A 17,380-nucleotide genomic window follows, 5' to 3' on the forward strand; every position below is an offset into this window, starting at 1 on the left:
AGAAAAAATATCTCCAAAAATGAAGTTCTGTTGAAAGGCAGTACAACACCTCACAGCTCCAGCGAGTGGCAATAGGCAGCGTGCAGGAAAACAAGCTTGTCTTGAATTCATGAATTGACAAACTGGTTTCATGTAATAATTATGAATCATCATAAACTTTAAACTTCTAACTCATTATACGTTATTAACTGCTTATTCAGCTCTTCTCTTTCTTGTCTTTTGTCTCTTGGGAGAAATGGGAAGGTGTTTCAGAGTTCCCTTGGAATCTCTGACTTATGGTTGATTACTCCAGTGCTATTCCCAGGAGCATCTAGTTTCCATCTCAAACAGGGCTATTCTAATTTAGAAGAGTATTAACAATTCTTTTAATCTGTCTATGCTAAAAAAATGTGTCCAGATAGCAACTGCACACACTGATAAGGAAGTTTTTATAGCAGAAATATGCTTTCATATCTATTATTCTATTCTGAGCTTTTGAGGGCAGGGCAAACCATGGCTTTGTTATAGTCTTGAAATAGGAAATATAATATTTACTAAGCAAAGGTAAGCCTTCCTGGAACTACATACTGTTAATCATCAAACCTCACCCTTATTCCAGAGAACCAATGTCACAGAGGAGTTTAGGTTCTGTTTTAGTGACAGCAAGGCATGATCAGGGTCAGGAGCCCTCCCAGGGCCTCAGCAGCGTCCACAATCTGAGCACCACCTGCCAGTAAAGTGGACAAACACAAGTAAAATAAAGCTATTCTTTTTACTACAAGTGAATGTATTTTCTTTAGAGGATAACTACTTATAAGCTGGAGGTTAGAGAATAACTACTTACTGGCTGAAGTTAGAGTCTATAATTTTTGTATTTTAAAAAACTTGTCATAACAGGTATGCTCACAAAAAAGACATTTCCTGCCAGTGAAGTCAAGCAAGTAAAGAAATATTTTCCAGTAATTTCAGAGAAGACAAGCTAGTCCTAAGACCCAGATGTTATGTAAGTTTAGAGCATCTAATTACAAAAGGGTTGAAATTCAAGTGAGGTTCCTAAAAAACATAGAGGCACCCCACAGAAAGGGCTCACAGATCTCGAGGGACATGTTTCTGATGAGAGAAACCAGGAAGGTTCTTTCACTACCATTATTGCCTTGTCATGTTTTGATAGCATTAATTATTCTTGGTGCAAACCTGGCTGGAAGACCCTTGGAGGATCTGGAAAGTTCATCAGCTTGATTTCTTTGAATCCCGATTAAAATAATACAAGTCTCGCAAAGTGCCTATTTTTAAAAAGTTATAAAACCTAATTACAAGCATTTATCCTGTTCTCTTAAAGTGCTCAAACCCTAAGTGCTCAAAAAACAAAATTAAAAAACACCACAAAACCTCTTTAGTTCCTGAAGGCCATTTTGCAAAGTAGTACAGGAAAATGTAAAGAAGTATTTGGAGTAGAGAAAATAAAATTTGAAATTACAATTGGGGCAGTGTTGTTTGGGCCGATGGCATGAGCATGGCCACCTACCTAGAGGTCAAGGAATGAAAAGGTGTTCTAAAGGCCCCATGACAGGTAATTTCTATTACATCAAGAGGAGGATCAATCTCTTTCATATCGTATCCATTAGTCTGTTCAAACAGTCCATAACAGCAAAAAGATTAGCTTCAAGAAAGCATTACTTGTTTAAAAGTGTTAACACAATTAGTCAAACACTTTCATTTCAAACCCTGTAAGTATTTATCTGAACCTAAAAATATCCCTGAGACAAGCTAGCTCCAATGGCATGCAATGACATGTGAAAGCCGGGTGAAACAGAGAGGACACAAAGTTCCTTTCTCTCATTATCAGCATGGGCTTCAGCTGGATCATGTCACAGCCTTGCCCACCTGTACCGACACTCCTGTAAGTGATTCCTAAAAGTGCTCATATGCTATGGCTTCTTGTTCCTTTTAAATGCAGATGTGAACTAATGGAAGGTTTGCACATTTCTGAACCAAACTCAGGGAGCATCTAACTTGCCTATTCAGTGATTTCAATGCTTTTATTCTTTCCCTTAACAGCCTTTATTTTGCTGTGTGTATTTTTTTTCTTTTAATTTAAACAACATGGGTTTTTTCCACACTCTGCTAAAAGAGGAAGGGGGGAAAAAAGCTAATTATATCTGAACTGAAGTGTAACCATGGCCCTATTAAATAGGTAGCAGTTATGGGCTATTGATCGCAGTTCACAGGAAAAGCTTGTCATGTAGTGTCAAGAGGTTAATGTAATTACAAGAGTGGGCAGCAGGATCAGCTGTGTCCTCCAATAGGCGAATAACTAAAAGCTGCTTTAGAGACACATAATGTTGTCAAAGCATAAATAATTCATCCCAGCATTTGAGAAGAAATTACTGCTCTGTTCCAGCGTATTATTCAGCCATTAAAATCCTGCCCTTGTAAAGTCTTTTGATGTAGTCATATTTTCAGTTCTAAGAGCAGTTTTGGAGCATTCAGCTTTTATTAAGCCTTATATTGTGCAGTTTTCAAAGTAGTAAAAAGGATATGAAATAGACTTACAATTTGTTTAATAACTGCATTGCGATTCAGATAAGAAGGAGAGAGCTGTGTGGATTTATGGAGTGCCTGTGCAGCACGAAGAGGAAGCTGTGGTGTGATGTGATGGAATTTTTAACTCCCCTAAGCTGGACAGAATTAAAGGGGCTTCAGCTGTTTACCAGCATTGATAGCTGAAGCAGCATTCCAGAATTTGGTGACCCATTTCTCAAGAGCCAGCTAAGCAGGAGCCATGAGAAGGATCCATGTGCCAGGCTATTCTTGACTCCAGCTCTTTGCATGTCCTAATTAAAGTCACAGCAATTTGATGTTGAATGACTTCCAGTCTACATCTGCATTCTGAACTTTTTGTTGGATTCAGGTTGCCCACATTTACTGTCAGGGTATGGTGCTGATTATGCTGAATTACAAGGCTGTCCTAAGTCATGGCTTCTCCATCAGGTTCTAGGCAGCCCCCAAGCACAGGGAGAGGCTGGTGGAACAACAGAAGAGACAGAAGGAGGGCAGGGTGTCACAAGGGCCTGTGCTCTTCTCAACACTCCTGTCCTCATACAAAGTTAATCTGATGCCTGGGCAGTTCTGGTACTCAGACAAACCCCCCAAAGTGCCCTTCACTAATAACTCCCAAATGAAATTCCTAGATAAAATTTACAAGTAAAACACCTTTGGTGTCTCAGTCCATCTAGTCACAAACTTAGGGTTGCTGTGACCACGCATGTAAAGGAAAAAAAACCTGTCAAATCTGAATATATAATTCTGATCTCTATGGGTTTTTTTTATTTTTGTGTTCAAAGAGAAAAAACAATTCCTTGTTTGAGAAGAGACTAAACAGCTAAGAGCTTTAAGGAGAAGGGATGTGGCTTGGCAAAGAATACAGGCCATCATTTCAAGCTGACCAAAAGGAAAGTTGTCCTTTCCACACCCTCAGCCTAGCTCTCCCCACCATAATTATTTATCCTGTTCTCCTGCTAGATACTCTTCCTATTCTTCCCCTGCCCACAAAGGTGTCAAGAGCTGGAAAGCTACAGCTGGAGGCGTGAGGCTTACCCTCACCTCTGCAAGAATGCTGCCAATATCAGGAAGTCTATAGTGAACTCTCAAATAATGATGGCTGTGCACCCCTGTTCACTTCTCATCAAACACAACAGCAGCTTGTATTTGGTATACAATCACAGAAAACAATCATGGGATGAAATATTGCTGCTCTCAGACACTGCAGGGATTGGCAGCAATCTGACCAAGAAAGGAATTGAAAATCTAGTTACAAAGTCAGTACAGGAACAAAGGGAAAATAAAACAGAAACTGAAGGTAATGCTGAGAAGACCACAACTGAGTGGAGAAAAAGTTGAGAAACAGTTTTAGGGGAAAGGTTCACCAGAAAAGGGAAAAATACAAAGAAAACACCAAGAGGACAAAAAAAAACTATCTCTGTTTTCTTTTGCCTTATGAAAGCCCTTAAAACACCACTAATCCAGGATAGCAGTTACTACCCAGGCTTATTTTCAACACATATAAACCAGGTGAATTCCTGCCAAAAACTTATATTCTAATTTTAAATCTACTTTTGAACAGAGCATCCCCAAACAGTAGATATTTTGTCAATGCCACCTTAAGAGACCACATTTCTATGACAAAGGGGAGTTCGCTTTTATCCGGCCATTTCCCTTCAACAACAAAAAAAAAGAAACAAATTTTCAGGAAAAAATATTCAGATCAAGTTAGTTACTCCTCCCCAGGACTATCCTCATCTTTGAGCCATGTATACACTGCTTTTCTGTGCCTGTTTCCCTGTGCAGTGGTGTGCAGATGTGTGCTGGGCTCTGAGGGGAGTTTGTCTTGGCTTTGCGTGGATCTGTATGGTGTTGACAGTGGGATTTTGATGTTCCTTGCACTGTTTTAGGCAGAGCCTGAGGAGCAGAGCCAAGTTTATTCCTAAGGGAAGTTGAATTTAGTGTCTTAAATTCAGCATACATGAGTAAGGTAATTAGGAATGTGTCAATATTCTGCATACACAGGTTGCAACTCCACATAGTTAATTAGGAGGCTAAGCTTGAAACTGCCAAACCAAGTCTGAATAGCAACCTAAAAGCAGCTTTCTGATGGTTCAATAGTTATAAGGCATGGGAAAAAAACCCACAAAATATGCAAAATAGGAGCTTTATGCTGTTTTTCAGTCCCTTAGGGTTTGTGTGGCCTGTGGCACCTCTGAAATCTCAGCAGTGGTGCACAAGGACAGCCAAAGGCCAATCCCACGTTGACTCCATCAGGCCAAAGACTGTATTTTTTGTCCTTCCTGTCATTAAATCTCATCATCCCCCATCACCTGGCCTGGTTTACACTTTACAGTAGTGTTCATATGCCTTGAATTTATGCTCTGATAAGCCAGGATCAACAACTCTTTCCCAGGCACACCACACAGTGCAAATGAGATCCGTGCTCCTGTGTCTGCGAGCAGGAGCTCAGCTGTCTGCCCTGGCCGTGTGAAAACACAGCAGTCATTGCTGGGGCTTGGACACAGACCCAAACTCCTCTCAGGAAACAAGCCAAAGGCTGAAGTTTTCACCTGGCTTGGATTTGAAAATTTTGCAGTTCAGCAGTTTTGAATAGTAGCTGTGAAAAAACACCAACTACTAAGATTAGACAAAGGCTTGTTTGGAAGGTTTTTTGACAATTTTTCCAGAGAGCTAGTTCCACATTTCTGGTTCCTAAAGAAGTCTGACCCCCACTTCTCCCCCAGGGAAGATCTGGCTGAGCCCAGATCTTTTGCTGTTAAGAGATTCACTGGGTAACTGAATAAAATAACACACAGGTTACAATCTTTCTTCTTTTGAAGACAATGATGAAACTCCCAGCGGGGCCGGGATTTAACTTGAGGATTACAACTGCTGTGAATCAATCCTCTACCAACTTTAGAGGAGTTGGACCAATTAACACCAGCCAAGGGCTCAGTCCTTTCATTCTGCCCAGAAGGCAATAATATCCATTATTGTTTTCCCCAGCCAGGACTCTCTCACTCTTTTTCATCACAATTTCCCCTCTATCTCCCACCTTTACTCATTTCCCAGTTGTGATGCTTGACTTGCAGAGCCCTCTGAACCCTTAAAAATATTTGTTCTCTAAAAAGCAACAGAAAGAAAAATGTTTGGATTTTTTGCTTCGTCAGGAATCTGCTTTACTTCTGTCCAATTAAAACAAATACAAAAAATAATCTCCTCATCTTCAATGAGGAAGGATCTGGGGCTTTTAAAATATACAAATCAAGTGAAATAACAGCACAGACTGCCAGCCCCAGATCAGATGTGCATGGAGGGACATATGCAATGCATTACAAACATGCTTTCCTCAGGGCACACCCAGGGATGTCTTGGGTCCATTGTCTGTGCTCTGTACTCCTCAACACACAACAAACTTTATGTTTTCAGATTATCTTTTCTTTTGACACTTAGTAAACATAGATATACGATTTCAATTCATCCAAGAAAAGTGAATACTGTTAATTTCTGCCTCCATTTTTCATTGTGACAACTCCAAAAATAAGCAAATTCTCCACTTTGAAAAAATTTGTAACATGTTTTTTTTTCCATGTTTTTGTGTTAGAACTTTATCCTCTGCCTTTTTTCTTCTCCTCTTTCTTGGCCTCCCTTTTGTTTCTCAGCCTGGCTCCAGCTCTGCCCCAGCTGCCTCCTACTTTCAGACCAACTTTTCACAGCCTGGAGACCAGACTGAAGCAGAGACAACCTCCTCACTCATCAGGGCTGCTCAGATTTATACCTGCTTACAAAGCTGGGACTGAACTAAAGTGCTGTAAGACAAACTGCACTAACTCTGTTCTATTTCATGCCAGGAAAACTCCAGCTGACTTCTTAAGCCATCTTTAATGCTGCTTTGCACTCCTAAAAATCCAAGCCTTAAAATATAAATAGGGTTTTTCAGTTTTGCGTATTTTTCTTTTAAATTACAGTTTCTCACTGAGAAAGTTTGATTGATTCAGGCAACATAAAGAAAAAAATTCTATGCAACTCAGTTGATCAGTCACACGCTGAATTTCAAATAGCAATGAATCAAAGAGGACAGTTCATGAACTGAATGCTTGGCTGTGCTCTTCAGCAAATCCATTAGAACAATTCCATTTCGTTTACAAAATGATACATAAACAAAAAAAAGAGCAGCACCATCAATATCAGATATCATCTACAAAGGAGGACACAGCTGAAAGGCAGCTGCTTCAGCTGGGTTCTACTTGAACCAAAACCCCGGGACACAACACTGATGCCAAAGAGGAGAGAAAAAGCTGCAAAATGAAATGAAGCAGGGCAGCTCCAATCCCACCAGTCTGATATTGCCCTTGGTGAATATTGCACTGCAAGTCACTGCATCTACAGGATGAATGCAGTTCATGCAGCCACCTATGGGAGAGGCACAGGGGATTTTCTGCACAGATTCAGACTTTACAATGAACACAATTTGTTCCCAGCTAAGACCTTCAGTTGCTCAATTTAAGATTCCATATGCTGTTCCTGCTGGTAATGAGATATTAAAGATTATGAGACAAACCAACATGGCATTCTGATTCAAAAAGGTAAGCTTTTAAGTCCATGGAAATCCCTTTTTAATACAAGCAGAAAGGGCTTAGCATTAGTACAAGTTTGTTCAACAATCAATAAAATTAGACCCAATAAGGAAAAGGATGAATGAACAAAAACATTTCTATTCCAGCAAGAAAATAAGAGTTAGAATTACAGAAATCATCCGGTGACTTTTCTTCAGGGGAGCTGTTTGGGTTATGTGAACACTTGGAACTGCCTGGGCAGCCCTGTGTGTGTTGACAATATCTCATAATGCTCCTCAGTCACACAGGGGGGCAAATTCCTCCTCAGGACATGAACCACACACAGCAGAACGTGCCTGGTGTTTGACAAATGCTTTGTTAGAGAGCAAAGGGAGGAAGCATTCCAGTGCCCAGCAGCACATTGTCTTTATTTCCTCAGTAATTTAAGGAGACCTAATTTCCATTTTCTTTCTGAAATGCATCTGTATCTGCAGTAGATGCTGTAGTGATGCCCTCTGCTCACATCATCCTGACAAACACAAGCCTCTCCAGTCCTGAGACTGCTGTGGTGGGGCCAGCCAGGAAATCACAATGGGTCCAGGTCTTGGGAAAAGGGAAACTCCTCACCAGCAGAGATTCAAGAGTGAGGGATGGGGGAGGTTTAATGATGGAAAAGAAAAAACAGATGTAACTAGGAGCTGAAGAACAGGAAATATGATTTGTTTGGGATGAATGTAGCAAGGAAGCAATCAGAAAACCAATAAACCAGGACTTCATCAGGCAAAGCCTGACTTGAGGTTGTTTGCATCACAAGTGCATGGAGGGTCTGGAGACGCAAGCACAGGTGAAGAAACTCAGTTTTGGCACTGGTGGTAACTGTGGGGAGCAATTAACAGGTCAATGTAACGAAAACACGCAGGTTTCTGGAGAGAGGAGAATGTCAGGTAAAACCTGCCAAGGGCACCTACTGACTCTGCTGACAGCCCAGCCCAGACCCTGGCTTTGCCTGTTGCTCTATCTGGTTTCTTTGATCAAGGCAACACAAACCAGAGCTCAGGCCCAGAACTGGCTCTGTGTGCTTTTAGAACACAAACAGATCGCGCCCAGCTTTTCTTCCTCCACTGTGAGTAACAAAAGCTTATTTCAGTTGGCTCAGGGTTTGACAACAATTAACTTTGGAAGGAGGGAATGGAGACCATGTAATTTTTCAACAAACTGCAAAACTGTAAGCCAAGAAAAAATTTGCCCCCACTTTCATTTAAAACACACGTATAAACCCTGCATAATTTCACAGGTGTTTCTGATTTAAACCACACTTGTTTGTTGTTTGCTCCTTTCCCCAAGCAAATGCCAAACTAAAGGCTGGCTGTGATACAAAACACACCTGCCACAAAAGCACCCCAGCAACAGTCCCCAACATCTGAGCCCAGGAACATCATCCCTTGGGATGGCCCAGGACACACGGGACTCAGCTGCATCCCTGGCTGAGCCTGGGAGCACAGTGGCCAGCAAGGACTCGAGTCAGTTCAGCTATTAATTCACATGGAACAGCATTTGCATGTCCTAATACCGTAACAGCTCCCAGACCTGCTACCCAGCCCAAGGAGGGAAAAATTACCTTTTATCCTCAGGGAACTCAGTGAGTTCTTCCCCCCCTTCCAAGCAGCTGCTGGCTGGGGAACCAAGAGCAGAGGAGCAGTGTAATTGTGGCTTGCAATTAAAAGATGCCCAGCAGCTGTGATACACCTTGGATAATTTCCACAGCTGGCAAAGGCTAGTACACATTAGCCACTGCTGATTTTTTACACCTTGAAAAGGGCATGTTGAAGACAACCTGTTGTATTTTCCATAGATGGAATCAAAAACAATGCAGCTGAAAGTCAGGTTAGCAAAAAGATACAATGTCAGCAGTGTATTTGTCTTTTTCCTTAACCAAACTACCCCTATTCTCAAGTAAAAAGTGGCCCCAGAGAAAGTATTTTACCAACTGAATTTCTTTCATTTTAATACATCAACAGTCCCACCCCAGTTCTCAAGCCAAGCTCAGGAACAGATTGATGTGACTTATTTACATTGTTTTATGATAAGAAGGTATTGGTTTTTTATTAAAATACTCCCAAGGAATTTTTTCCTGTTATTAGAAAAACGACCCAGGAATAAGTCTGTGCTTTACAGGGAAGGTGATTGCTCCCAGGGACTCTGATTATTCGTGGTTAAATTTCCCAGGTTCAGAAACATTTTTAAAAAAGTTCTCAATCAACGCACAAGAGCCTTGGTCCCAACCCATCAGCAGACACGTCTGAGAGCTGAGGGTGATGACTGAGCCCCGTTCAATGAAGGTTTGTACCTTTATTTGGATCTGAGTCACCTTCTGACAGGTTGCTCTCTATCATACCAAAGGCATCCCTGTGCATTATGCACATTCATTGCCAGCTGGAGTTGTCTGACTGTGTTGAAAATAAAAGAATAATGGCATTAATGATTTGCCCTAGAACACATTGCTGGGGAAGTCATACTTCAGGACTTGACAGGTTCATTTTCAGTTGTGCGAGTAGAAGTAGCTGTCAATAAGGTAAAATACCAGGAAAACCCTGACACTGGTGTTAAAAAGCCTGCCTGAACTGTGTCCTGAGGGCAGCCCCGGGACAGATAAGCCCATGCACAGCGGGCTGACAGCCCCATCCCCCAGGGCACACCCTGCCCACCTGGCGTGTCAGGGCAGTGTCCCTCAGCAGGGCAGTTCTGTCACAGTGGAGCTGAGAGCCGAGGAGCAGTGCTCAGAGCTGCCCCAGCACAGCCAGCCCCCACAGAGCTCTTCTCATGCACGCGTGTGTGTAAAAGGTAATCTCACACACAGACAGACACGGGGAGGTTTTCTGCTGCTTTGTTGGGGTGAAAGGAGCCTCTTTTGGAAACCTCCATTGCTAGATGCTAGTAGGCATCTCCTTGGAGCTTTTAACTGGGAAAAAACTCCTCAAACTTTTTTTTCAAAAACCCTATGCCTTCTACCATTTAACTTGTTACTAAGCAAGAGGAAAAACCCACCCATAATTCCAGCAGAGCTCTTGCACACTCCTCTGTGTATTTGGCTTATAACACACAGTACTGTTGAAGTCAAACACAGGTTTAACACATCACTTACAAGTTATTCCAAGGATTGAAACACTTGTGTGGACTTCCTTGGGTTTCAGAAAAGCTCCTTCATAGAAATGCCACAGTCAATCAATTAAGAAGGCTAAAAGTAATCAGTCACCCACGGTTGATTGGATTTAGTACTTGGTGAATGCTTTTTTGTTCCTGGATCAACTACACCCACTTTCAAAGCTGATTAAAATTTGTTGATGATCTCTTCCACCTGTTCAGGGTGATAAACTGGCTCCAAAACTAATTTCCAAAACTCTGTGCAAGTCAAAAGTAGGTCCTAACAGGGTGCAGCCTGGTCTGAAGACAAAAACAGGTGAAACGTGAAGCAGCATCTGTGGAAGAAAAGTTTACAGACATGACTTTTTGAGTCCATGCTAAAGAGGGCAGTGTCTCTGGGCACAGGAAAATGGAGTTGCTGCCTGCAAATGCTCAGCAGCTGCCGCTGCTTGGGTTCTCCCCCCTGCCTCCTCCAGAGCCACCCTGCAAGTGCACAGTGTGGGACAGCCTCAGTGTGGGTGAATCTCCAAAACTTGAAACAACATTGCCCTGCTGGCGCTACTGAACACACAACAGACAGCTTATTCAGGGACAAGACCCTGAATCCTGGCTCTGCCATCTCCAGGACTCCAGCAGGCACAGAGGTGTCCTGCCTCTTCAGCAGCCACATTGGAACACTGAGAGAGTCTACAAAAATGACAAAAACGGTCTCCGAGGATGTTGTGTTGCAATCCAAACCATTTGGGCAAATAAAACCCATCTGCCATCGTAACATGAACCTGAAAAGAGAAGCTAACAAAGCCAGGAGTGGCAGAACTCCACGGAAACCCTCCTGTCTGTTGTTGGATACCATTATTTTGTACTGTTCAATAAGCACTTCAAATATTTGTATGAGTAATGGCCACAAAAAAAAAAAAACAGACAAAAAGACCAACCTAAATGTGCTATCACTGCTTGAGTCACTGCCAAACCGCACTTTAAAATATATTTTCTGGTGAAATATACAAACAAAATTACCTAAGTTTCATGTGGCACATAGATAAGGATTAGATCTTTAAGCTGATGCAAGTCAGGGCACTCCCAGTGAAATCATTTCATATCACCTGCAGGCTCAGATCAACTCATTTATCCTTATTTCCTTAATTGTCAGTGTCACCCTTCCTAGGCCATTCATTTATGCTACGTCAATCAACCCAGCAGCCTCTTTAGTTGTGGAAGAATATTAACATTCAATTTTTTTCAGAAGCATTTTTTTTTGAACAGAATTTTAACAATTTTTTTTCTTTCCGAAAAGATGGAAGCAAATGGTCTTTTATACTTGTCACCCGTTGTGAGCCTGCTGGCTGGATAAGGTCTCAGACACAGGTTAATGTGCTCAGCAGATGAACCAGGCCCTCCCTGGGGACTCCTGTGCTGAATTCTCATATGTTGAGTTTGCAGGTGATTCCACTGGCACATGGCAGTGAGAGGACACAGGCCTCCACAGCATTCTGAAAACCTGAGGCCAGAATCTTCAAAGGGCTTTTGGATTTAAACCTACTGAAAACTGGCACTTCCAATGCCCGCTCCCCTCCCGCTACCTGCATTTCCAGAGCATGAAAGATTTGTCCAGCCTCAGTTGCTGGACAGCCCGAACACTGATGATGTTCCTGAGTGAAGGAGCTGATCGCAGCCTTCCAGAGAGCAGGAGCTCAGGGATCATCTCCTGGGGCTCCCTGACACCTTGGACCCTGCTCAGGCTTGGGCAGACGGTGGTGGTTGGTGAGGAGGAGGCAGGACAGGACGTTCCTCCATCCCACCATTGTTATGGTGAGGAAAGCCTGACACTGAGCACAGGGGGCAGGAGGGAAGAAGGGCCTGCAAGAGCAGGAGCTGCCTTGAGCAGCTCACTCCCAGACTGGCTTGGGACATGGATTGCAGCAGGCTCAAGGCAGGAGAGGTGCCAGGGCAGCACAGCAGGTTCCCACACACAGCTCTCCAGCCTCTCCGAGCTCACAAGGCTTCTTGCTGAGATGGTTGGCTTCGGAAAAGTCCCTCCCCAAGGTGATTAGAGGGGAGTTTTGGTAATTCCATCAGCAGGATGCTTAGTGCAAGGCTGAAAATCCAAGTGGGAAGCAGGAGTTCATTACCTGAGCTGCTGCAGCCCTTAGCCAACAGCATCATTAAAAATTGGCAGTAGGCACCTACCCACACCTATAAATGCTTATAGACCCTGGGGGAGGCTGGTTACCTGGTCAGAAAGGGGAGGGGATCTGGGTTCCTCATGATGGCTTTGTTCTGCTGACCAGTGGTTTCTTCATTTTAAAAATAGTCTTCGAAAAATGAATGTCTCAAAATGCCTCAGCCCATTTAATTAATTACGAGATTTTATAGAAGAGAGTAATGAATAAGTTCAAGGGCACTATAAAAACAGGAATTTATATCATCTTTTGTTGGTCTGGTTAAAGGCTAGTAAGCCACAGCAGATTACTTGGATATAATTGCTCCATATACATAAATACATGTATATGTATGAAAGTAAGTTAATGTAGCATATTCCTGTGGCTACTCTCTCCATCCACCCATGGAAAATATATTTAACTAAACTGATTGGGATGAAATGCTTTAAGTTTTAATTTTACTTTTAAAAGTCTACATATTCATGTAACTTTCTTGGAGGCTCCTATAAACAAAGAATTATGTTCAGGGCCACTGCCAGAAATAAGATATGTCAGGGGTCTGTAATCCATTGAATAGAGGATCAGTCAATGGCCCAAGGGTACTTCCCTGGAAGGGAAAGGGTAAAATAACTGAGGTCAAGGCCTCAAACGCAGCTCTAGTTTTAATCATGTTGCTGATTTAGAGAATAACGTGCCTGCCTTTTTTTTTTTTTTTGCTTTGCAATTATCAAAAACCATTTTGTTTTTCCTGACATGTCTACAGTGGCCCCCATGTCTGTTTTTTTGCACAAGCCCAAGCTAAACTCAAGGACAGAGATGTTCACCATCAATGAAATTCAAATATATAGGCTTCATGTGGAAATAGATTCACTTGCCTCATGTTACTGTATAAATATGTGGAAAGAATGAGGGGCAGGGAGAGAAAAAATGTCCTTTTGGCCAGGAAATCTTTCAGTAAAATCCATATACATGGAAGTATATTAAATTATTGGGTTAAAAAGTTTCTAGAGGATGGTTTCTTAGATTTGGGAGCTAAAAGGGGAAAAGAGAAGAGAATCAGCAAAAGGAGGGGAAGAACCTCAGTGTTTAATCCTCAGTGGACATTTTGAAACAGTTGCTTCTTAAAAAAGATACAAAGGTTCTTCTTTCACCTCCAATGAAGCTAAACAATTTGTGAAACATCTTGGCGCGTGTGAAATGGAATCTGTTTTTCTACCCATGACACTTTTTCTCTTAATACCCAACTGGCTGAATCCAGGCACCTCAGAAACACGCAGCTGGCTCTGCCTTCCTTGCCCAGCTGCAGAAGGTGAACTTGCTTTTAAAACACATGGCTTTTGGGCACAATACTGTTCTGCTGATAGCACTGTTGCCTTTACCAATTAGTTTCGTTCAAAATCTTCTTCAAATGGCTCAAAATCTTCAGGAAAACTGTACAAGAGCCACTGTTGTTTCTTTGCCTCCCACGAATGGCTCACGTGTAATTTGGGTAGTTAGAAGCCTCTGTATCCCAAACTGAGCAGCAGCCCTGTAGAGGTGATGGCTGAGGGCACTGCACCCTTGGCACCCACAGGACACAGCCCACACCCACGTGCCCATCACACAGCAACATCCTCTTCACAATACCCATGCCTGGTTCCTGCCTCCCTCTCCATTTCCTGCTGCTCCTGACACCTTTCCCCTTCTCCCTCTCTGGCCACGAGTCTCCAACAAGAGCCCATTGACGGTGGCAAACGGAGCCCCTGGGCAGAGCAACGCAGGCAGTAACTCAGCAGCAAGGCCACGGCTCCGCAGGAGAGGTGACACCTTGGCCCAAAGGACACTCTGGTAAGTGCAGGATTTCTGCCAAGGGTGTCTGACCTTAGGCAAGGTCCAGGCTGGGGAGCAGGGGAGGGACACCACCCCTAGCCGATCCCAGTCATGAATATGAAAAATGATGGCCCTGTAGGTTTTTCTCAGGCACAGTGCCCATGGATAGCAGCTGGTGTCCCAGGAAGTATCACTGATGATGTTAACAAGGTGAGCCTGGCTGCAGCACCCTTCCCACATCACAAAGCACAGCTCAGGACAGCAGCAAGGAACAGCAATGGGCTTTAAGGTATGTGCAGGGGCCATGCAGCTCAAATGAACTCTGGCAGCGCATTCCTGTGAAATCTGCTGAAGAGAATAAATCCCTCTGGGGCAAACACCAGGATTGCTACCCTGAAATCTCTATCTGTTGTGGATAAATTCTAAATTAAAAAAACATGCAATAATTAGAAATAATCCATTTCAGGTTTGTACAGCAACTACTTTATTATTTTCAAATGCAAATGTTTGCATTGTTTGCTATTTTACAATTTTACAAACTAGGTATAAAAGACCATAAATAAATGACATAAGTTATGTGTACCTAAAATTCACGGAGGGAGAAAAAAAATTACAAATTAAAACAAAATAGAAAAATCTATATATCTAACCCAGAGATCGTTCAAATGCGCAAACCAACAAATGCTGTTAGAATTTTTCAGTATGAACTAAATTATAATATGCCTCATACATTCTAATTTAAACCACAGTCCTTGCATATTCCAACATACTTGCAGTGATACAAAAAAATAAATGCACTCTCTTTTTTATTTGTCTGATTAGTATTTCAGATTTTTTTTCTTTTCTGGTTATGAAAATGTCACATAAAAGAAAAATACTGCTTTTTAAGTCCTGTTTACTGGTTACTTACCAGCTTTTTTTTTTTTTTTTTTTTTTTTTTGTATTTTATACATATATATTTTTAATACATAAGATCCATCACAAAATTAGCACAGCAAGAAACCCGGACAAACATCAACCACTGGTGTGTGAGCAGGACAATTGAACACACTCGTCGTGGGGAACAAGCCGGCAGTGGCCTGTCCCTGAGGGCAGCAGTGCGGTGGCACTCGCCTTCTTCTCACTCCAGCTCTGTCTGGAGCAGCCCTTGGTGGCCCAGCCCGTGGGGGCACAGGCCATGATGGCCCAGCCAGCCCGTCCTGCTGCCCTGCCATGCCCAGCCTCAGCTGAGAGCACAGCTCCCCTCAGCCCCTGCTGCTGCTCCTCTTTCACATCAGGCAGAATTACCAGGCAGGGTCAGCGAGGAGGGAAAAGAGAGAACGGGAACAAACTCAGGACATCATGTCACAGCTTTGGGCAGGGCTGCGCCTCTGGACTGCCCCACACGTGCCAGAGACAGCGCCTGTCCCACGGCAGGGAACAGCCCCTGGGAGCACACGTGGAGCATGGCCACTTGCCCCCTGCCAGGAACTCGCGGGTGCAGACACTCGGCTCCACTCCAGCTGCCTCACGCCACTCTAGGGTGAATTCTCCAAACACAGAAAGCTCTCCTAGGTAGTGTCAGTACGCTGCAGCACTGCTCCCTGGGCCGTGGAGAAAGTGTGTCTTCTACTGCACTTCAACTGCTCTTCAACTGCACAAGGAACAGGACACACTTCACAACTCTTGCTAACCGTAACTTTACAGGTCTTGTTGCATTTCTGTTCCTTATCTGTGCTGGGAACCAGGGAAGTGTTCTGATTATTACGTTGCACACAGAGCAAGGTGCTTGTGTGAATGGAAGAACTGCATATATTTGTTAGCATTCAACAAGTCTTTAAAATCCTATTTTTGCAGATAAAAAAGGCTACGTAAGAATTCAGCTCAGGATTACCAGTGGATGGAGATGCAGGTGCTGCCTCCACCACCTTGCCACTGAGAAACTGGTTGTTCTTGGTCATGAGCAGGGCACTAATACGAATAAACAACATTTAACGAAAACCTTTAGCACCCTTTAGATCTTGCAATCTGTTACACCAAAACTAACCTGAAATTGCCCCCGTTTCAGGCTGCAGAACTACTCAACAACATTAGTGTGGCAGCTATAAAATACACTTACAGAAATTCCGACACTTTTCAATGTGTTCTTGCTATCATTCCAGACATGAGCTATGGGCCTGGTCTGATAGGACAGGGGACTCCTGTGCTTCCAGAGGGGTTTGGGGCACGTTCACAGGCAGTTCTACACACGAGGTGACTTGCACGCCAACACACGTACACAAGCACACGTACGCACCTTTCAGAGGAGATAATAATCCATTATCCATTCAAGGAAAAAAATATATTTATATCACTGCAATGGCACCTTTAGTGTAAAATGTCACTTCAGCAATGTACACAGGCAGCTCACAGGAACTGGGTTCTTTGCTGTGGCACCTGGCCTGGCGTCCATAGTAAGATGTGTAGTGCTCTGTCACCTTCATTCGTCCAGGATGCAGCGGTGACAGCCAGGGGAATGAGGAGAGACAACAACAAAATATATAAATAAAACCAAAGGTAAGCAGAGAAAGCAGAAGAGGAGAAAAAACCAAAATCCAGAAGTCTGTAGGGCTTTGACACAGTACATTCCTCAAGTGACAACTGGGTGCTGAGTCTTAACGAGTTAGTTATCACTCAGTGGAGAAAAACAACAGAGTGGGTGGCCCAGAAAAAAAAAGAGAAAGTAGAAGTCACACTCTCTTCAGGGACCGATGGCTGTTCAGCATGTGTTTTCCAGAATCAGTGCTATGGAAGACGCAACTGTGGGTCCAGAAGGCTTCACGTCTAGTCTGTGTTCCTCCACGGTCAATGTGATCAACAGGACGGGCTACGAGGCTGTGAAAGCAAAATCTATTTCCCTGCACAAAAAGAGAACCCAAATTAAATTTATTGAACCACATGCACCAACACAAACACCCAGACCTGCCCAGGTGGCGGCACTCAAAGGGTTGGAACCCTTTGCCTTCCCTGTCCTTCTTCCTTCCCTCACACTACTTCAAAGTCTTGCTCCCACGGCATACCTTACATACAGGCATGTAATCAACCAATCCATCTCTCCATCTATATTTACATGGGGCACCTTTTTTTTTCTCCCATCTGCTCTCTTCGAGCTATAAATCACATTCCAGTGGAAGCCCCTCATTGGCCATATTTTATCACAGGAAACACAACCAC

General features: G+C 43.1%; 1 protein-coding gene across 1 annotated transcript in view; it reads right to left on the reverse strand.

Annotated features, from left to right (window-relative positions):
• Nucleotides 1-15,082: 15,082 nt before the first annotated feature.
• The window catches only part of EPHA4 (EPH receptor A4), a 104,390-nt gene continuing 102,092 nt past the window's right edge, over nucleotides 15,083-17,380 (reverse strand). The window contains exon 18 of the mRNA XM_066193146.1: nucleotides 15,083-17,064. The gene's annotated coding sequence lies outside the window, so the exon portion shown is untranslated. The remainder of the gene's footprint in view (nucleotides 17,065-17,380) is intronic.

This window comes from Chamaea fasciata, unplaced genomic scaffold, assembly GCF_029207755.1.
Source record: "Chamaea fasciata isolate MVZ Bird 193981 ecotype frontalis unplaced genomic scaffold, bChaFas1.0.hap1 SCAF_11, whole genome shotgun sequence".
NCBI classification, from domain to species: Eukaryota; Metazoa; Chordata; class Aves; order Passeriformes; family Sylviidae; genus Chamaea; species Chamaea fasciata.